The sequence below is a fragment of the Gekko japonicus genome, unplaced genomic scaffold (genome assembly GCF_001447785.1).
Source record: "Gekko japonicus isolate JY-2015 unplaced genomic scaffold, Gekko_japonicus_V1.1 scaffold310, whole genome shotgun sequence".
Classification (NCBI taxonomy): Eukaryota; Metazoa; Chordata; class Lepidosauria; order Squamata; family Gekkonidae; genus Gekko; species Gekko japonicus.
Genome location: NW_015174851.1, coordinates 45,856 through 53,071, shown reverse-complemented (window position 1 = coordinate 53,071; position 7,216 = coordinate 45,856). Strand labels below are relative to the sequence as shown.

Genomic DNA, 7,216 nt, shown 5'->3' with positions numbered 1-7,216 from the left:
CCCCCCCGGGCTCTAGGTCAGAATCCAGTCGCACCACTGAGGACTTTTGTTGGGGCCCCGCAGGTCCAAGGAAATCCGAGCGCAATCCATAGATAGTTTAAGCAGGTATCTTTTTATCTGGCTTGGGATCAAGCCGGCCCGAATTCAAAAGAACTCGTCTTAAGCGATTTGTCGATTGCACTCTCCCCCGCCCCCCTTTCGTTCCGTCTTTGAGTACACCTTCTGCAACGAGTTATCCCCGAAGTTTTGGTGTTGAGGGCGTTCAAAGGCGTTACGTCTAGGGGCGGGGGAAGACACGCAGACTTTCAAAACTCTTTCAACGTAGCAATTCATCGCAGACACAACAACAACACCCCGTTTGTCATGTCTAGATGTTTTTCTTCGCCTACTAGACCGCGAAGGCGCGCCGAGCCTGCTTTCAGCGCTGAATGTGCGCAAATGAATGGGGAAACACTTCAGCCTCACGCCCCCGTTTATGTCCGTCCTATTGTGACTTCAACAGGAAGCACGTCTGAACATTCAGCCGCGCGAATGAGCGCTCCTCCCTTCCCCCAGCAAACTCAGAATGTGGTCCAGAATATAACTGGGAAAGGGCTCTTATATAAGCCGATCTAGTCGCATTGCCTTTAATTGGACTAACACTAATTAAACGCTTCCACAGCACTGGGCGGCTGTCGTCCGAGCGGCCACGCAGACCAAGGCGGACCGAAACCGCCGTCGGTTCACGGTACTGCACCGAGTCCTCCCCACGAGATGCTTCCCGCCCCAGCGGGGCTTGTCAGCTGTGCTACTCACCGGCTCAACACTTACTTGCGCGGGAGTCCTGAGAACAAGCTGGGTACAGGCACTGTGGGAGAGCGCCACCAATTTATACTGGGCTGGGTGGCCGTGTCACTCTCGGGCTCCTGCGGAACAGGCCGGGCACCTTGTCCTTATTTGGTCGGCTTCACACCATTGAGGAACCGTGAGGCCATTAATGGAGTAAGGGAAGGCAAAAGTCAGCCGGCCAAAGCACTCGGGGCCCCACAGCCCATGTAAGGAAAGCAAAGGGGGCTGCATTCACCCAGCAAAGGGGATGGCCAAATAGGGAACCCTTTCTTTTTCTAAAAAAAAAAACCCAAGCATACCCACTTCTGGAGACAAAGTAAAAAAAATCAATGAATGGAAGGGGCTTTTCTCATCTTGGAGTTCTAAAGAATCTCAGAGCTGTGGAAAGATCAATGAATTAAGCTCTTGCTGCCAGGGTGTCTGGCATGTGTCACTGCAGAGTGAGGAACAAGCAACTGGGCAAAGCTGTGTTAAAATTTCAAAAGGCAGTGGTGGATTCAATAAAGAAACAACAGAACCCCCCCCAAAAAAATTGAATCTGTTTAAATAATGCCACTGCTTTCAATGGATCATGCTAGCTACCATGTTTCCCCGAAAATAAGACACTGTCTTATATTTATTTTTTCTCAAGAAGACACACTAGGGCTTATACCACAAATGCATAGAAATCCTGCTAGGGCTTATTTTTTGGGTAGGTCTTATTTTCGGGAAAACAGGGTAGTAGGCATCTCTCTCCCCACCCCACCTCCCCAGTCATTACCACTGTGATTCTTAAGATGTTCTCCTCAGAAACGTTCCCTTCTGAAATTATGTTCTACAAATGGATGTTTCACCAAAAGCCAACAAGGCTTCAATGTAAGGTGTTTTAGATTAATATGAATGGGGGTTCCATCTCTTACATTCAACCTGTCAACAGATGTGTGGATCAAATCTTTGCCAATGAAGCAGGTACTTTAAACATTTATAATGGGGAATGACAGGGTCCCCCTCCTGCAGCTGAATAGCAGATTGTATATTGTTAAGGAATTGCCCTGGTCCAAACATATAGCCCTGGTCCAAATATATAGTAACATCACATAGTGTGACATTACATCCTGTACAGAGTGGATCCCACTACTGAAGCTGCAGTGCAGTCCCATTTGGAATGTGGGGCTTTTCAGTTTATGAGATACGGGTTTATTTGTGGGGTGGAGACAACGGACAGAGAGAACTTTTTCCTCCCATTTCCATAATACTGGAACTTTCAGGCATTGCCTGAAGTTAATGGGCCATAGATTTGGGAAAGGCAAAAGGGAATAATTCTTCAAAAAGTGATTAACTTGAGGCATTCACTGGTGGATTGAGCAGTGATGTTCACTAGTTTAGCAGGCTTTAAAAGAGGATTGTACAAATTAAGGGAGGGTAGGTCTCTGTTCTGACCTGGATGGTCCAGGCTAGCCAGATTTGGGAAAGGCAAAAGGGAATAATTCTTCAAAAAGTGATTAACTTGAGGCATTCACTGGTGGACTGAGCAGTGATGTTCACTAGTTTAGCTGGCTTTAAAAGAGGATTATACAAATTAAGGGAGGATAGGTCTCTGTCCTGACCTGGATGGTCCAGGCTAGCCAGATCTTGCCAGATCTCAGAAGCTAAGCAGGGTTATTTGGATGGGAGACCACAAAGGAAATTCAGGGTCACAATTCAAAGGCAGGCAATGGCAAACCACCTCTGAACATCTCTTGCCTTGAAAAACCTATAGGGTCTCCATAAGCCTGTTGCGACTTGACGGCACTCTCAAGGGCAATTCACCATAATAACTACATGGAACCTCCATATTCAGAGGCAGTGACTGTCTGAACACCAGTGATGCAGGGAGAATAAATGTGGGGGGCCTTAGACCTCTGCTCTTACAGGTTTTATGCGGGTATTATTAGCCACTCTGTAAAACAGGTTCCTAACTAGATAGACCATTGGTGTGATCCAGCATAGGTGCTTTTGTTTTCTTTTGATCACCATTTACATTTTTTATACCCCAAGTTAAATCTAGGGATGTCCATATGTGCCCTTGTTTCCATTTGCTGTTCCTGTGAGCCTTTCTTTAGTTCTGCCTCTCTTTTTTGTTTGCTGCTGCTGTTCTCAATGCATTTCTTTATGACATTTACTCAAATACTTTGGCCACCAAATGAGAAGGGAGCACTCACTGGAGAAGACCCTGATGCTGGGAAAGATTGAAGGTCAAAGAAGACGGGGACGGCAAAGGATGAGATGGTTAGACAGCATCATAGATGCAACGAACATGAAATTGAGCAAACTTCAGAGGACGGCGGAAGACAGGAAGGCCTGGCGTGATGTGGTCCATGGGGTCGCGAAGAGTCAGACTTGACTGTGCGACTGAACAACAACATGACATTTACATACTATGTCCCATTTATATGCAGCTGAAGCAAAAATAGTAGTGGAAAATGCTTTGTTTTAACAGAAAAAAATTAGCATGAGAAACAGAACATGGCACAAAAATGGACTCAATGGACTCAGTCTGCAAAAGGGAGAATTAGAAATTTCAGTTTGTTTCAGCTTTCTGCTTAGACGTAGATTGCTGCAATCCTAATCCTATTACACTGTTGATTGGATGTCCCATTCTGATGACTTCATTGATTTAGATTGTGAAATCCACCTTGAGTCTCAGTGAAAAAGACAGATTATAAATAATGTCATATTTAACAAAAATCAAGCTGAACCAGCAGAGATGAGAAATTCAATAGAATCGCTAATTACAACGGTCTTGTTCACCAGAACTTTGAGTCCGGCTTTATGACTATGTTGAATCACTGCTTTCTAGATCTTGTTGGTGTTCTTCATTTTTCTGCTTATTTATTTATTTATTAAAACATTTATAGCTCGTCTTTCCTCTTGGCCCAAGGCAGCTTATGATAATAGTTAAAACAGTCCCGGCTAAAACCAAAGAAAAACTAGCAAGTCCCAAATTGACCTGTTGTATGTTTTTTAGAATTTGTAGGGCAACTCAAACATCTGTTTGAAATGAAAAGGCAGGATATAAATTGTTAAATAAATAAATAATATTGCTTATGTGTACCTCAGCTCTGCATTCTAGTGCATGATGGGATCATTCCTGACATCGTGGTGAGGACCCACCCAAAGTAAAGGATTGTGACCTCATGCAGGGCAAATGTAGCTACATATTTAATAGCTGTTGTGGAGTTGTTTAGAACATGAGTTAATAACTGAGGCCTCCCTGGTTCAACTCAGCCACAAATTCAGAGGGTGGCCTAGGCAAGCTACTGTTTCAGTTTCAGCCTCTCATCTTTTATTTAGCTATTTAGCTATTTATATCCTGCTTTTCACCTCAGTGGTGACCCAAAGCTGCTTACATTGTTCTCCTCACCTGTATTTTATCCTTTAAAAAACCTCCCCATGAATTAGGTTAGGGGGAGAGAGAGTGACTGGCCTAACCTCATCTGGCAAGCTTCCATGGCAGTGTGGGGATTCACACCTGGGTCTTCCAGATCCTACTTTGGCATTCTAACCACTGTTCTATGCTGTCTGTCGGTAATATGAGGATACTGCTCTGATTTAAAGTACTGTTATAGAGATTACTGACATAATGAGTATTTAGGAGGGGAAACTACTGAATAGTTACTATGTATTTAAAATATTAGGGCCATCTCCCTTATAAATAAAAGTCGAATGGTGGTGGCACTTCTCTAGAACATTCCACACGCTCCAAAATCAGTTCGCTCTCTGATCTGTCATTCAGAGGGACTCCATATCCACGAATGGTGGTGGCACTTCTCTAGAACATTCCACACGCTCCAAAATCAGTTCGCTCTCTGATCTGTCATTCAGAGGGACTCCATATCCACTGGCTGCTTTGCCTGAGTCCTGCCTCCAACATTCGAAACCTTCAGAGCACGGGAGAGGCTGCAGGTGTGTGGGGGGTGGAAAGCTGAAGAGTGAGGGGGAAATAAAGGTAGGATGATGATTGGCTGGGAAGGAGATAGGGTTGCCAACTCCAGGTGGGAAATTCCTGGAGATGTGAGGGATGGAGCCTGGAGAGGGTGAGGTTTCAGGAGGCGTGGGACCTCGGACAGGTACAAAGCCATAGACTCTACCCTCCAAACCAACTATTCCCTTCTGGGGAACCATTGTTGCCAATCTCCAGGTGAGGGCTGGAGATCACTCAAAATTACAACTGTTCTTTAGGTTGCAGAGATCAGTTCCTCTGGAGAAAATGGTGGACTCAGTGTCATTATACCCTGCTGAGGTCGCCACAGCAAATTGACACTGAGTGTTCAAGGCCGGGGCACCCGCCCAGAGCCTCTTTCTAGAGGCCGTTGTATTTATTTCCACAACGAAACTTTTTCCTAGTTACATATAAATGAGTTGTTCTGCACAACCATGAAAGAAACTGCATGGATCCAGCATCACTTGTGATTAATGTAATATAAACCTGGCGGTAAGAGAAGGATTAGTGAGGTTGAATTCATTCCCGATACAGAATTGAATACTACGTATGAAGCCAAATCAGGTTAAAAGCAAACTTGTAGTGTTGCTAGAATACAGAAAGGTACGATTAGTTTTCGACAAGGCCATAAACCATGAAAGCCCTTTGTAGGAAGACTGGGTAGCACTGGCCTGCCACAGGAAAGGGCAGCCATAGAAATAAAGCCTGGCAGGGGTTGTTGGGGCACCAGAGCAGCAAAAGGAGGGCCTTAGCCTAATGGTTGCAACCTTGTAGTGGTCCCCAGCTAGTAGTGGGTTCTGGGCTTCCAGGTCCCTCAGGTCTCAGCTATGGAGTGGGGTATGCTCACCCAAGTCAATTCTCCTCCCATTCAGGTGCTCTCTGGATGTTTCCTCTGGTCCTCTCTCTGTCTTGGCTTCAGGATGAGAGCAGCCTTGACCAACTGCTCCTCAGCCTGGGGCTCCATGGGTGTAAATAGGCCCTTGCATTCCTTGCATGCCCCACACTCTGCTGCCTGGGCCAACTGAGCCCTTTGGGGCCTTCACTACCCCCTTCCAGATGGGATCACCCATGACCCCTCTTGGCCTGACAACCCCATGGGTACAACGTCACTTTTTGGTTCTGCCAGCCCCTCTCCTTGTGCCCCAAAGATATGGGCTTGCCACCCAGCTAGAACATTAGGAAAGATCCAGCAGTGCCACACCCCACAGATGTGGCTCTGCCCATCAGCCTCTGAGCCACAGGCCTGGCTTCCCCACACTGGCTGGGTGCATCGATACTACTTGGATCAGATGCACAGGACCCTTCAGGGTGGCACCCTGGGGGGGTCATAGAGCAGTAAGTGGGGACAGCAGCCAGGATAGAGAGGGGTGTTCTGCCCACTCCTAGACATCCTTTCACAGAAAAGGCCCATTTAAAATTAGATTTGATCAAATCAATCAATCAATCACTAAACCCCAGTGCTAGTATTAAAAGTGGCAGTAGTTTTCTGTTGTTGAAACATCCACATTCATAATCTGCTCCAGTGGTGGAATCTCAAAGATCCATCCCAATCATTTAAGCAATCTTGTTGTTCAGTTAAAAATAGAATGGGAGCAGCAGTTGCTGAGTGGGTTTGACCTGGTATGCAGTGGCCCAGATTGTCAATGTCTATCCTATGTTACATGGCAGAGCAGTGCGTCCTCTGGGAAGTCAGCCTGTAAATTCACCAAACAGGTGAATGCCTAATATGAAACATCTGGAAGGCAGGGGTGTGCAATGAATAATAAATATATATATATATACCCCCCCCCCGGATTCAGATATATTGGACTCGGAAAATATTGGTATTTCCCGATATTCCTGAATCCCAATACTGGTATGATATTTGATTCTGTAAATATTTGAGAATCCTGAATATATTCAGATCCATTATACCCTATGGGGAGGACCATTAAAGTCAACGGTAAATCTCCTGGGGTACATTCAGTGATCTGGGGGGGATTGAGATAGAGGCACCAAATTTGCTGCATAGCTGCTGGAGCCTCTCCTCAAAAGAAACCCCAAGTTTCAAAAAGATTGGACCAGGGTGTCCAATTCTATGGGCAGCCAAAGAAGGTGTTAGCCAAATTGCCTTAATTTATTAATAAAAGTAGGGAATTATGAGTATTAAATGGCAATAAGCATTAAATATAGGAACAGAACCTGTGTATATGGGAGTTTGATTTCCCAGTCCCAGAAACAGACACAGAGGCTAGATTACTAAAGCAGTGATTTATTTACTGAAGGATTCTTGAACACACAACCATAAAATCAAGCATTCGCACACACACAATACAGAACTAAGAAAGCAGAGGTGATTGATAGCTAAGAGGTGAGGTGATATGACCTGTCCAGATGTGTAGAGGTCCATTTAGAAGGGATTATAGCCTAAATCCAAAGGTTTAGGGG

The 7,216-nt window shown here is 45.3% G+C and overlaps 1 protein-coding gene across 2 annotated transcripts in view; it reads right to left on the bottom strand.

Annotated features, from left to right (window-relative positions):
* LOC107121602 (actin, alpha cardiac muscle 1) overlaps window positions 1-865 on the bottom strand; it is a 12,620-nt gene extending 11,755 nt beyond the window's left edge. Inside the window, exon 1 of one of the 2 annotated variants that reach the window (XM_015424541.1) lies at window positions 811-865. The gene's annotated coding sequence lies outside the window, so the exon portion shown is untranslated. Of the gene's footprint in view, window positions 1-795 lie in introns of both variants that reach the window. The other variant, XM_015424540.1, reaches the window with a different exon arrangement.
* Window positions 866-7,216: the final 6,351 nt, after the last annotated feature.